This window comes from Haematobia irritans, chromosome 3, assembly GCF_050003625.1.
Source record: "Haematobia irritans isolate KBUSLIRL chromosome 3, ASM5000362v1, whole genome shotgun sequence".
NCBI classification, from domain to species: Eukaryota; Metazoa; Arthropoda; class Insecta; order Diptera; family Muscidae; genus Haematobia; species Haematobia irritans.
In genome coordinates, this window is record NC_134399.1 from 36157439 (window position 1) to 36171091 (window position 13653).

Genomic DNA, 13653 nt, shown 5'->3' on the forward strand with positions numbered 1-13653 from the left:
CATACGTTAAAAAAATTGAATTTTCTTGAATTTAAAGAAACAGAAGGAAAAATGAAGAAAATATAGAGAAAACAAATATTTTATAAGATTGTTTGTTTTTTTGGTAACGGAAACCGAAATACTGAATTAACATCAGAACTAAAAAACTAATGCAAAGTCACAAGTCCATATAAACCTGGGTCTGTTGGCACCATAACAGAACGCCTAAGCACACTCAGTCATAAACTCCATTGAACACGATGCATCAAAACGTCAATTCAAATGTTTGTGACATGAACCTAATATGACACCACGGCATGACATTCTACCTATTTCCTGAGATGTTCTTTATTATTAGGAATAAAAAATAAAGAACGCTGGTTCAAATCTCACCAGCGGCAATTTTTTTATTAAATATTTTTCTAAAAGATTATTTTTTTATGTTATATTTATTTTTTTTTTTTTTGGTATGTAACATATATAAATTTTTTTTCATTAAAAATCAACAACAATTATATTATATCGTAATTTGCAAAACCTTCTCAAAAGAACTTCCATGGAGGTGATAAAGTCAAACGGCACAGGTTCAAATTCTAGCAGGGATGAATTTTTTAACTTTTTTATTATTTTTTTTACATTTTATTGATTTTTCTATTCTTTTATTGCGAAATTTAATTGTCCAATAGTTAAATTTTCACTTTAAAAGGCCTAATTCCGTACTTGTCCAAAAGATCTGCCTCGGAAGTGAAAAAATCCATATGGGCCCGGAATCCCCTGCGCTTTAAAATAAATGTTTGTGGACTTATCCAAAAGGACTGCATCGGAAATAGAAAAAAATTTATAGGGGGCTCGAGGATGCGCTTTAAATGAAATGTTTTTGCTGGGTTATATATGTACAGTTTTAATACTCTATAATTCATAAACAGGTGTTACTTGCCTTCCCAGCAAAATAAATTGGAAGTTGTTCCACAAACATTTCTTTTTAAGAGCATTCCGGGAACCCCCATAAATGTTTTCCACTTCCGATAAAGTTTGTTTGGACCAGTCCTAGAAAATACGCTATTTGGCGGTTTAAAGTCAAAGTTTAAATTTCAGACAACTTAATGTCGCAAAAAATTATAACATCAACAAAAAAGTAAAAAAGAATAAAAAATTAAAATTTCACCCCCGCTGAGATTTGAACCTGTTCCTGTTCACTTGTCCCCTTTTTTGGAATTTCTCTTGAGAATGTTTTGAAAATTACAAAAATATTCAATTTTTTAGTGAGTTTAAACGAAAAAAAATATATTTCTACAAAAATATACACCGAATAAAACAAAATAAAAGTGATGTACAACATAAAAACAATCTTTTGAAAAAAGATTGTGAGATACTAACATAATAAAGAAAATCTCGAGTATGGAAGTAATTCGAATGTCTTGCTGTCATATTACGGCAGGGATGGAAAATACAATTTTTAAGAGAGTACTAAAAAGGTATTGTTTTGAGAGAAAAAGTACTTTTAACTAAATTTCAACAAAAATTGCATTGGAAGATTATTGCCAAGAGCTCCTTTAGACTGAATTTTAATGGAAATAATAATTTTGTTTGTCAACTCCTCAATTTTAAATATGTTATTTTAGTTTTGTATCCGCCTACTACCATAGTATCGTAATCACGGTTGCCACAGTTGTACTATACTTCATAAATTTTCTGTAGATAAATAAAAATAATTTTTTGACAAAATTTTCTATAGATATAAAATTTTGACAAAATTTTCTATAGATATAAAATTTTTACAAAATTTTCTATAGATATAAAATTTTGGCAACATTTTTTATAGACATAAAATTTTGACAAAATTGTTTACAGATATAAAATTCTGGCAAACTTGTCTATAGAAATAAAAATTTGACAACATTTTCTAAAGAAATAAAATATTGACAAAATTTTCTATAGATATAAAATGTTGACAAAATTGTTTACAGATATATAATTTTGACAACATTTTCTAAAGAAATAAATTTTTGACAAAATTTTCTATAGAAACAAAATTTTGACAAAATTTTCTATAGAAATGAAATTTTGGCAAAATTTTCTATAGAAATGAAATTTTGGCAAAATTTTCTATAGAAATAAAATGTTGGCAAATTTTTCTGTAGAAATAAAATGTTGACAAAAAATAAAATAAAATTTTCTGTAGAAATACAATTTTGGCAAAAGTTTCCGAAAAACATACATTTTGTTGGCAGTTTTTGGTAAGATTTTCTCCAAATGTTGGTAAATTATTAATGTCTCAAGTTTCGACCGTGACTGTAATGGTTCGTATTATTTTAGAACGCGATCGATAACTTCTCATCTAGAAAGTGTTCGTGTGGACGCGTATTATAGAAACACATGCTTTTTTCGACTAAACCATTTTTGAATTCAATAAAATCGTGTTTTTGACTATTGATTCTACAAATTTTTCTACCAGCATGAACTTGTCTGTTTTACCAAATTTGTAAAATACTATTAGCAAAGAAGTTTGTTAAAGACTTTCTCAAAATATTATGTCAACACTATCTATTATACCATAAAACTGAAATCATTCGCGGAGGTACTACGGTACTGATCAGGGTGAAAAAGTCTTGAAAAACGTACTATAGTACTGCAGTTTCCATCCCTGTATTACGGTCATATCACAAACATTTGAATTGACGTTTCAATGCTTCGTATACAATTGCGTTTGAGACTGATTGTTTTTATGCGTTCTGTTATGGTGCCAACCTCTGGTCGGACCATAAAAGTTTTTCAAATTATAAAAGTTAGATAATTGGACAAAAATAAAAAGTTAAATTGGTGAAAAAATTCCTTTTAGTTTTGTTAAATTGCTTTTAATTTATTCTTATTCTTTAATTTTTATAAATTACAAGGGCAGTCCATTTGAAGGATCAAGTAGCTAAGTGAAGCACATTGGTTGGCACATCTATTTACTCTCGGGATAGGTAGTTTTTTTTTTTTTTTTAATTGGAAATGTTTTCCTAAACATTTCCATACTGCAATTTTTCGATTGCTGTAATTCTTGGTGTGGAATTTGGGTCAAAACCTTCTGATTGCTATGGTCCACTTACTACTACTACTCGTATCGTTTAGTACCACTGTCAAATGAGGTGTGATAATATATGAAATTAATTTAAATACATTTTTTCCATATTAAAATTTAAAAAGAGGCGGACAAAAAATGCACATGTTAAGGTCATTGTGGTAGTAAAATGTCATTTGCAACGATTAAAAAACTTAGCTTCATTATGCCAAAGCTATTCCAATAACTCTAAGCAACAATTGAATGGACAATTTTGTCACATTTAAATCTCAATTATCTCCAGGTCCATACAATAAACTTACTTTTCTGTCTTTTGCATTTTTCACAAAAGAAAAAAAAACTTGAAAACTATGAACTGGTATGTCAAACGTACTTGCAAATCGAGATGTAACGCAATTTGCAATTGTTTTATTAATGTGATGAATTATTGCCACAATAGACACTAAACAACATAACCCTGCCAACATTTTCAAACATTTAGGATGAGTGTTTGCAAACATGAGTAAAAACTTACTCTTTTAGAAGATTTAAAAATGTTCAATCGGAAAAATGACTCTTAGTTTAGTAATTTTTAAACCTTCAAAATGATTGTTTAATATTTTATACACTAAATACTATTTTTTTATTCTTTTGTTACTCTTCTTAAGTATTGTTTACATTTGATCATTTTAGTGTGCAATTTGTAACTTTTTTTAAAAGCTTTTCAATTAATCGAAAATGACGCATTTGGGGGGAGTTACTTATAACTTTCTTTGCTGTTTGTTTCAAATATTTTATATACATGTTAGCCTAAGTAGGCTTGTTGAAATGAATGTCAATATGTCATAAAAAAAATATTCTAGTTTCGAAAAGCTTGGTAAGTAACTGTGTTTTAAAATGTTATCTAAAAACGCGATCAGGCTAAAAAGCAAGCGCGAAGCAAGTGAATAGTGAAATCAGTGAAGAATACGGTTTTTATAGTGAAGATGTAGAAAAGGAAGGAGTCGCGGAAAATTTAGAATGGGAGGGGTACGAGAGTGATGCGATTTTTGACGCGAAAAGTCCTGATCTTGGATTACAAGAAAAACTAAGCTGGTGGGCAATAAAACACAATATCACAATCTCCGCTGTTAATGAGTTACTGGGCATTTTAAGATATTCAAACATAAATGTTCCTAAAGATGTTCGAACTCTAAAAAAATGCCGAAGGATGTCGTGGCGATGAAAACTCTCTACTAACTCGGACTCCTTTCAAAACTGTAGTGGACTTAAAAGGTTTTGACAGTGAATTAAGAACAAATCCCGATCTAGTGTCAGAATTGGTGAGTATATTGTAGTGTATTTTAATGCAAACAATAATTTATCATATTTTTCTTTACAGAAGGAAATTTGTTTACGATTTGGTGGGGAAGATTTGCCAGGCTTTTTGCGAAAATCTTTTAAGGCAATTGTGAGCGATGAATTGGCAATGCAATTTTCATGGAGAGGTACGAAAGAAAAGGAGAATATGCAAAACTTAAAGGTTATTTCAGTTTTGAGAGGTATTTACAAAAAAAAAAAAATCATTCTCTTTAATATAATAGCAACTCTTTACTCCCAACCACAGATTTAAGTCATCACAAATTTCCCAATACGGAAGATGGAAAAATAACCCATATTTTACAACAATATATTGTCCATGCAAAAGATCGGGTCGAAAGATGACAAAAATAATTTTCTATCAATAACATAATTATTTAAATATTAATATATCATTTCATGTTATGTTTTTTTTTCACTTTTAATTATTTAATCAGAAATAACTTAATATACTATTAGACTTATGAACTATATGAATTTATGCCGTTTTATGTTTGTTTTTTTCTTTCTAATAAGTTATTTAATTAATATTTAAAAAAATGTATTTTAATATTTATGCAATACACAAGTTTCTGTAATTAAAAAAATATGAAAATATTTTAAAATATGCAAACTTTTAAGCTCTGGTGTATATACTGGGGTTAAAAAAACAATCGTAAAAATGAGTTATTTCTAACTCTTCCTATCAATAAATGTTTAATCAGTTGGGGGATTCATTTGTTACCCCTTTTTATTAACTCATTTATGAATCGTTTTTTTAACTCATAAATGAGTAATTATGTTAGTCATAAATTACTCATTCCACTGAGTAATTTATAAATAAAAAAAGGCAACTCTTTAATGAGTCAATAAAAAGAATAAGTTTTTGACACAACTACTTTATACTGGAGGCACATAAATGACTCCCAAAAGCGCTCTTCCGCAATCGTTTTGAACATTAAAGTTATTCATAAATGACTCATTTACGAGCAAAAATGTTGGCAGGGAACTTTGACTTTGGAATTATTCATGTATGTATGACAAAACAAAAATCATTATTTGTATTGCAGATTGTGTCAATGTCATGGAGAAAGTCATTTATGAGCAGGCGAACTGAATGATGAAATGCAGATTAGACTAAATGTAAAAATTGTCAAAGACACGTGTTAAGACGTAAGCAAACTAGAATATGTATGTAGTATTTTGATATTTTTGTGTGAACATATTGGGAAGCAAACAACGATGTAAAGCTCGATGTAAAAAATTGGCTAACTAATTTTTGATACCGTGCTACATCTATCTATCTTCTATCTTCTATATATAAAGGGTGATTTGTTAAGAGCTTGATAACTTTTTTAAAAAAAAAAACGCATAAAATTTGCAAAATCTCATCGGTTCTTTATTTGAAACGTTAGATTGGTCCATGACATTTACTTTTTGAAGATAATTTCATTTAAATGTTGACCGCGGCTGCGTCTTAGGTGGTCCATTCGGAAAGTCCAATTTTGGGCAACTTTTTCGAGCATTTCGGCCGGAATAGCCCGAATTTCTTCGGAAATGTTGTCTTCCAAAGCTGGAATAGTTGCTGGCTTATTTCTGTAGACTTTAGACTTGACGTAGCCCCACAAAAAATAGTCTAAAGGCGTCAAATCGCATGATCTTGGTGGCCAACTTACCGGTCCATTTCTTGAGATGAATTGTTCTCCGAAGTTTTCTCTCAAAATGGCCATAGAATCGCGAGCTGTGTGGCATGTAGCGCCATCTTGTTGAAACCACATGTCAACCAAGTTCAGTTCTTCCATTTTTGGCAACAAAAAGTTTGTTAGCATCGAACGATAGCGATCGCCATTCACCGTAACGTTGCGTCCAACAGCATCTTTGAAAAAATACGGTCCAATGATTCCACCAGCGTACAAACCACACCAAACAGTGCATTTTTCGGGATGCATGGGCAGTTCTTGAACGGCTTCTGGTTGCTCTTCACTCCAAATGCGGCAATTTTGCTTATTTACGTAGCCATTCAACCAGAAATGAGCCTCATCGCTGAACAAAATTTGTCGATAAAAAAGCGGATTTTCTGCCAACTTTTCTAGGGCCCATTCACTGAAAATTCGACGTTGTGGCTCGTTAGTAAGTCTATTCATGATGAAATGTCAAAGCATACTGAGCATCTTTCTCTTTGACACCATGTCTGAAATCCCACGTGATCTGTCAAATACTAATGCATGAAAATCCTAACCTCAAAAGAATCACCCTTTATATAAAATTCAATTTATGTTTATTTGTTTGTTTGTATGTACCGAGTTGGCTCTGAAACGGCTGAACTGATTTACTTGAAACTTTCAGAGATCGTAGGGGGCGTTCATGTGGTGAAAATAGGGTACCTCATTTTTTGACACCTGGTCACGGAGGGGGACCTCCCCTTTGTCGGACTTTGTGAAAATTGGACCAAAGTTGACCGATTTGGTTGAAATTTTCGTTGAAGATTGGGGTTGGCATCTAGACAAAGATCCGCTACTTTTTATTTCGATATATGGTGGCGGAGGGGGGCCTCTCCTTTGTTCGACTTTTTTTAAAGTACAGTGAAAAAACTAAAATTCTCTAAATTATCTGAGATTTACAGAGAACATGTGGTGAGTTTATGGCATTAATATGGGGTACCCGATGATTTCATATGTGGAGGGGAGGGGGACCTCCCCCTTGCCCTACTTTTTGAAACTTGGAACAAAATATGCGATTTGCTTGAAATTTGCATTGAATGTTGGGGTTGGCATGTAGACAAAAATCCGCTACATTATTTTTCGATATTTGGTCGGGGAGGGGGACCACCCCTTTGCTCAAATTTTGTTTTTTTTTTGAAAGTTCGAACAAAACTAAACTCCCCCGACTGAAATTTTACAGAAAAAATGGGTTACGAAATTTATATCAGGTTCCTGATTTTTTAATAAAAATAAAAGGGCATAGGGAGACATTCGCTTCTCTTAAGTACATACAGAGAAACAATTAAACTTTACCGAGTTACTTGAAATTTACAGAGGACTGGGGAGAGATCGTAACCTCCGTCAACCGTAATAGTTGATACCTGATTTTGTGATATTTGGACGGAAGAGAGGCCGCCCCTTTAGCCTTATAATTTGCTTGACATTTTCTGGGACGTTTACAAAAGATACGCTTTTCGACATTTGGTCGGGGAGGAGGTCCTCCTCTAAAACTACAAAAAAAAATTTAAGTTTTCTTGAAATTTACAAAAGGGGAAGGAAAGTTTCAAGAATTTTCAGGGAAGGTTAGGTGTGTCGATATTGTATCGGGGAAAGTGACGTCCCTTTAAAACAATAGAGCAAAATTTAAACATCTCCGATCTACTTGAAATTTACAGGGACGTGGCAGGAGGTGATTAAATTTATACATAATTTTTAAATTAGTATATGATTTTTCGATATCTGGTTGGGGAAGGGGAAAATTGAAATAAACTTTATCGATTTACTTCGATAGAATTTATAGGGACCATTGAGTAGTTGCGAAATTAATATAGGGTACGTGATAGTCCGATATCAGGTCGGAGTGGAGCGAAGGTGGGGAGAGGGTTCCCTTTTGTCCGTTTTTTTTTTTTCTTAAATTGAAAGTAGAGGGTTGTCCGTAAATGGGAACTCGGTACATAATTTTATGATTTTTGTACAGGCCTCTGCCAGACTTCTTTTTAGTCTTCATTTTAGTAAAGAGAGGGTTCCCTTTTGTCCGTTTTTTTTCTTAAGTTGAAAGTAGAGGGTTGTCCGTAAATGGGTACATAATTTTATGTATTTTACACAGGCTTCTGCCAGACTTCTTTTTAGTAAAGAACTTAATGAAATTGGCAGCCAACGTAGAGGGTGCATCATTTTCCAACATTTTAGCAAATGTTAATGTGGTAAATTTTTTTACTACTTTTGCTTTTTCCGATTTATTGGATGGGAAACAGTAATTCTTTGTATGTTATTATAATATAATGCTTAATTTTCAGATATGTTGAGGAGAAGGATACCTTTCCTTGACAAACCCCACTTAAAATTAACAAGAAATATAGAAGATTGTCCAACTATTGAATACAGACCATTATTAAAAAAACTTGGTGGAAAGGGTACAACCTCTCCCGCCGTATTTGTACCTATAAACGAAAAATCAAGTAGTCCGATTTGTTTAAAAGAATTGAAATCTTTTTGAATTTGTTTTCAGCACGAAGGATATAGTTGACTAAGTTAATGCAAAATGTTCCTCCAAATACGCTTCGGAAGGAGCAGCGAAGCGGGCCGGGTTACGCTAGTTTATTTTATAAAGTTGAAGTTCAATATGAAGTTGTATCGAAGCACACCGGTTGAAATTTTTGGAAAATTAGAATCATATGTGTTTTGCTTCAGTCCAGGAAATATATAGGTACAATAAATCCGCATTGGCATCCAGACGTGACCAATTATTTGTTCATCCCATATTAGGCAATATTGGGCCAATATTGACTAAATTAATTAACGCCTTCTGAAAAATATGTTCGACTCTATGCTTTCAGTATAGTTCTATTTATTTTGCACATCGTGCAATAGAAACATCTATGCCAATTATTTACACAATCAATTTAAACAAATTACTGCTATACCTAGAGAAATACTAGAACGGCATGTTTCGATATAAATTAGCTTCTTTAATGTTAGATAATTGTAGCTACGAGGGCGGTTCGGAAACTTCTTAGCTATCAATGAAAGAGAATAGTTAGTTTTTCAGAAATATTTTTATTTTTCAATATAATCTCCTGAAACGTCAATACACTTAGTCCAACGCTTTTCGAGCAATTCTATCCCTTGATTAAAATAAGTTTCCTCAAGGTCTTCAAAATAGTGGTTTACAATTGTAATTGCATTTTCATTTCAGGTAAAACTCTTGCCAGCAAGGATTTTTTTAGATTTGGGAACAAGTAAAAGTCACTGGGAGCTAAATCAGGAGAATAAGGTGGGTGGTCAAGCAACTCGTACTTTAATTCGTTGATTTTAGCCATTTTTAAAACACTCTCGTGCACTGTCTTGATGAAAAATTATTTTTTTGTGTGGTAAGCCAGGACGTTTTTCTCGAATTTGTACATTTAATTGATCCAAAAGATTGCAATAGTACTCTGAATTTATTGTTTTACCCTTTTGCAGATAGTCAACCAATAAAATACCTTTGAAGTCCCAAAAAACCGTTGCCATAACCTTACCAGCCGATTGAATTGTTTTTGCCTTCTTTGGGGCACTTCCTCCAGCTTCAGTCCATTGTTTGGATTGTTCTTTTGTCTCTGGAGTATAGTGGTGGATCCATGTCTCATCAACAGTTATCAAACGACGCTTAAAATCCATTTTATTTCGCTTACAACGATCCAAACAAGCTTGAGAAATGTTCATTCTTATGCGTTTTTGATCGACTGTTAACAAACGCGGCACCCATCTTGCAGAAAGCTTTTTCATATGTAGTTCTTCATGCAATCGAGTCCATTAAATGGACTCGATCATTTGAGATACCCATGATATTAGCAATTTCACGCACTTTTATTCGTCGAACATTTAATACCATATCATTAACTTTGGCTACAATTTCTGTTGTTTAAATTCACGTTTAAATTCAGCAACCCAATTTTTTACTGTTGCATATGAAGGAGCACTTTCATATGCAACAGTAATTATGAATCTCTTGTCCCGATAAACCTTTTTTATGTAAATATTTATTGACAGCACGCAGTTCTAATTTTTCCATTGTACAAAAATTGCGGATACTTCTTTTTTGAACTCCTGTTTCTATATGAAGGAGTTGCCAGACCGAAACAAAATTGAACATGTGTTCATAACAGAGATGGAAGTTTCCAAAACACTTAACATTTTTCTGTTTATACCGCGCTTTTGTGCTAGGCTAAGAAGTTTCCGAACTGCCCGCGTACTTCTTCATAAATACTTAGATTATCAGGGGCCGTTGTGATAACAATTGGAGAAGTTAGCATCATCTGGATTCTCTCCATGAAATTTTACACATCATAACAACTTGCTTATTAAATTTGATCCACGTAGGTTAGGTTAGGTTAGGTGGCAGCCCGATGTATCAGGCTCACTTAGACTATTCAGTCCATTGTGATACCACATTGGCGAACTTCTCTCTTATCACTGAGTGCTGCCCGATTCCATGTTAAGCTCAATGACAAGGGACCTCCTTTTTATAGCCGAGTCCGAACGGCGTTCCACATTCCAGTGAAACCACTTAGAGAAGCTTTGAAACCCTCAGAAATGTCACCAGCATTACTGAGGCGGGATAATCCACCGCTGAAAAATTTTTGGTGTTCGGTCGAAGCAGGAATCGACCCACTACCTTGTGTATGCAAGGCGGGCATGCTAACCATTGCACCACGGTGGCTCCCTCCACGTAAATAGGTTTCTTTTCTGTGAGTTTTTTGTCCAATTGAAACAAGTATATACGGCCGTAAGTTCGGCCAGGATGAATCATATGTACCCTCCACCATGGATTGAGTAGAAACTTCTACTAAAGACTCTCATCCACAATCGAAATTGGAATTTAATTCATACTTTGTATATATTCGATAAAAAAAAAGTTCAAATAAATATATAATTCAGTCCTTGACCGGGTATATGATATATAGGGAAGTGTACAAACCAACAGAAATGAAGTTTTGCGCAGTAATTAGAGAGCCGAATTCAAATATAGGGGTCGCTTTATGAGGGGGCTATATACAATTACGAACCGATATGGACCAATTTCTGTGTGATTGGGAATATGTTTATCTGGGGGCTATATATAACTACACTGAAAAAATCATGCCCGGTTCCAAAGATTTTGTCTTTACTTTTAACATTTTTGTATTGATACCGAGCCAAAGAAGCGGAAAATACAAGTAAGGCTACTTTTAAGACACAATTCTCTTTTAAATTTGAGTTTTGTGTACTTGCTTCTAGGAAGCAAATTTTAATTTTTCGCTTTTTTTCATATGCTATCAAAGTCCTTTAAAACCGAATTAAAGACAACTTTATTTTCCAAATTATGTTAAGACTCCACTTCCAGTAGAAATTATGGTATGTTTCAAGTAAAAACGTCTTTGTTGAAAAACAGTGTTGAAAAACATGTCCTATATTTGAACGATTTTTTGCTTTGTACACCCTCACAAAAAATCGCTTCTGTAACATATACTCCCAAACATATTTTGCTTCAAGCATATACATTTTTGGGTATTGCCCAAACATTTATATGTTTGATCTCTTCCCATATATAATATGTTTGAAAGCATATTGGTCTAAACAATATATGTTTGGGTAGTCTGTGTTCCAAAAATTTTGTATTTTTGCATCCAAATTCAATAATGTTGTCTTCCAAAAAACAATATGTTATTATGTGAACATATAATATGTTTGGAAGCATTTTGCACCCAAAAATAAATTCTCCCAAACAATACTGTGCTCAAAATTTTATTTATTTATTTATATATTTACAATCATAATGAATTATGAAAATAAACAGGTAATATAGGTGCTAACAACATAGGTTTTCGACCTGAAAGCTCAAAAATTTGTTTCTGCCTAATTGTATATTCCCCCTCATCTTTCTCACTTCCACGAGATTTTTTAGTTCTTAGCACCTTTTTCTGTAATACAAACATTGTAGAAGAAATTATTCAATTTTATGATTTTTTTTTTTTATTTTACCTTTTGCCGGACGGGGATTCGAACAGCGGACCACACAGTTTGTAAGGATCAAAGAAGTAGCTGATCAATTGCCCAAGGAAAAATAAAATGTTAATTTTGTAATAACAAGCAAAAACCACCAACTTAATTCAATATCGCTCCCTGTTAAATAGCGCTCCAAGCTACTAAACACATATATGTTTATAGGCTATTTCTAAATTAATATATGTTTGCATCCAACCATATTATATTTGCAAACATTTTATGGCCCAAACATAATATGTTCTAACATATTAACATATATGTCCCAAACATGTTATGCTAGTTTATGAACATTATATGCTTGCACTCAAAAATATTGTGTTTAAAAATTTGTGTTCCAAACATATAATGTTTATAGCCAAACATATGAAAAACAGTCTTTTTCATCCGTGTAGTCAAGATGCAAAAAGACAACAAATTTAAAGACAATTTCATTAAATTTAAAGAATTTTTCTGAATTATTAAAGTCATGTTGACCTTACCCAAATATTTTTTCTTTCATGTTATGATACCCATTTTTAAGTGAAATCACTTAATTATAAGGACAAGACGACTTCATTGAAAAGTTTATCGACTTTTGGACAAGGAAAAAAACTTTATATTAGAGAATTGCGTCTTCTATGCTAAGCAAAATTTGCATTCGTATTTTAAAGACATGAAATCTTTGACCTCACGCCAATATTTATAAGAGGGCGATATACGATTACGAACCGATATGGACCAATTTTTGTGTGATTGGGGATAGGTTTATCTGGGGGCTATATATAACTATAGACTGATATGGAAAAATTTTGGCATGAATGTTAGCGGCCATATACTACCAAATTTCAACCGAATTCCATGAAATTGGCTCCTGTAAGAAGCTCCAGTTGTCAAATCTGGGGATGGCTTTATATGGGGACAATATATAATTATGAACCGATATGGACTAATTTTTGCATGGTTATTAAAGACCATATACGAAATTTTAAGCGAATCGGATGAATTTTGCTCCTCCAAGAGGTTCGGGAGGTCAAATCTGGGGATCGGTTTATATGGAGGCTATATATAATTTTCAACCGATATGAACCAAGTTTTGCATGGTTGTTAGAGACTATATACTAAATCCACGTGTCAAATTTCAACCGGATTGGATGAAATTTGTTCCTCCAATAGGTTCCGGAGGTCAAATCTGGGGATCGGTTTATATAAGGGCTATATATAATTATAGACCGATAGGGATACTAACACCACGTGCCAAATTTCATCCGGATTGGATGAAATTTGTTCCTCCAAGAGGCCCCGGAGTTCAAATCCGGGGATCGGTTTATATGGGGGCTATATAGAATTATGGGCCGATATGGACCAATCGTTGCATGATTGTTGCAGACCATATAGTAACACCACGTACCAAATTTCAGCCGGATCGGATGAAATTTGCTTCTCTTAGAGGCCTCGCAAGCCAAATTTGGGGGTCCGTTTATATGGGGGCTATACGTAAAAGTGGACCGATATGGCCCATTTGCAATACCATGCGACCGACATCAATAACAACTACTTATGCCAAGTTTCAAGTCGATAGTTTGTTTCGTT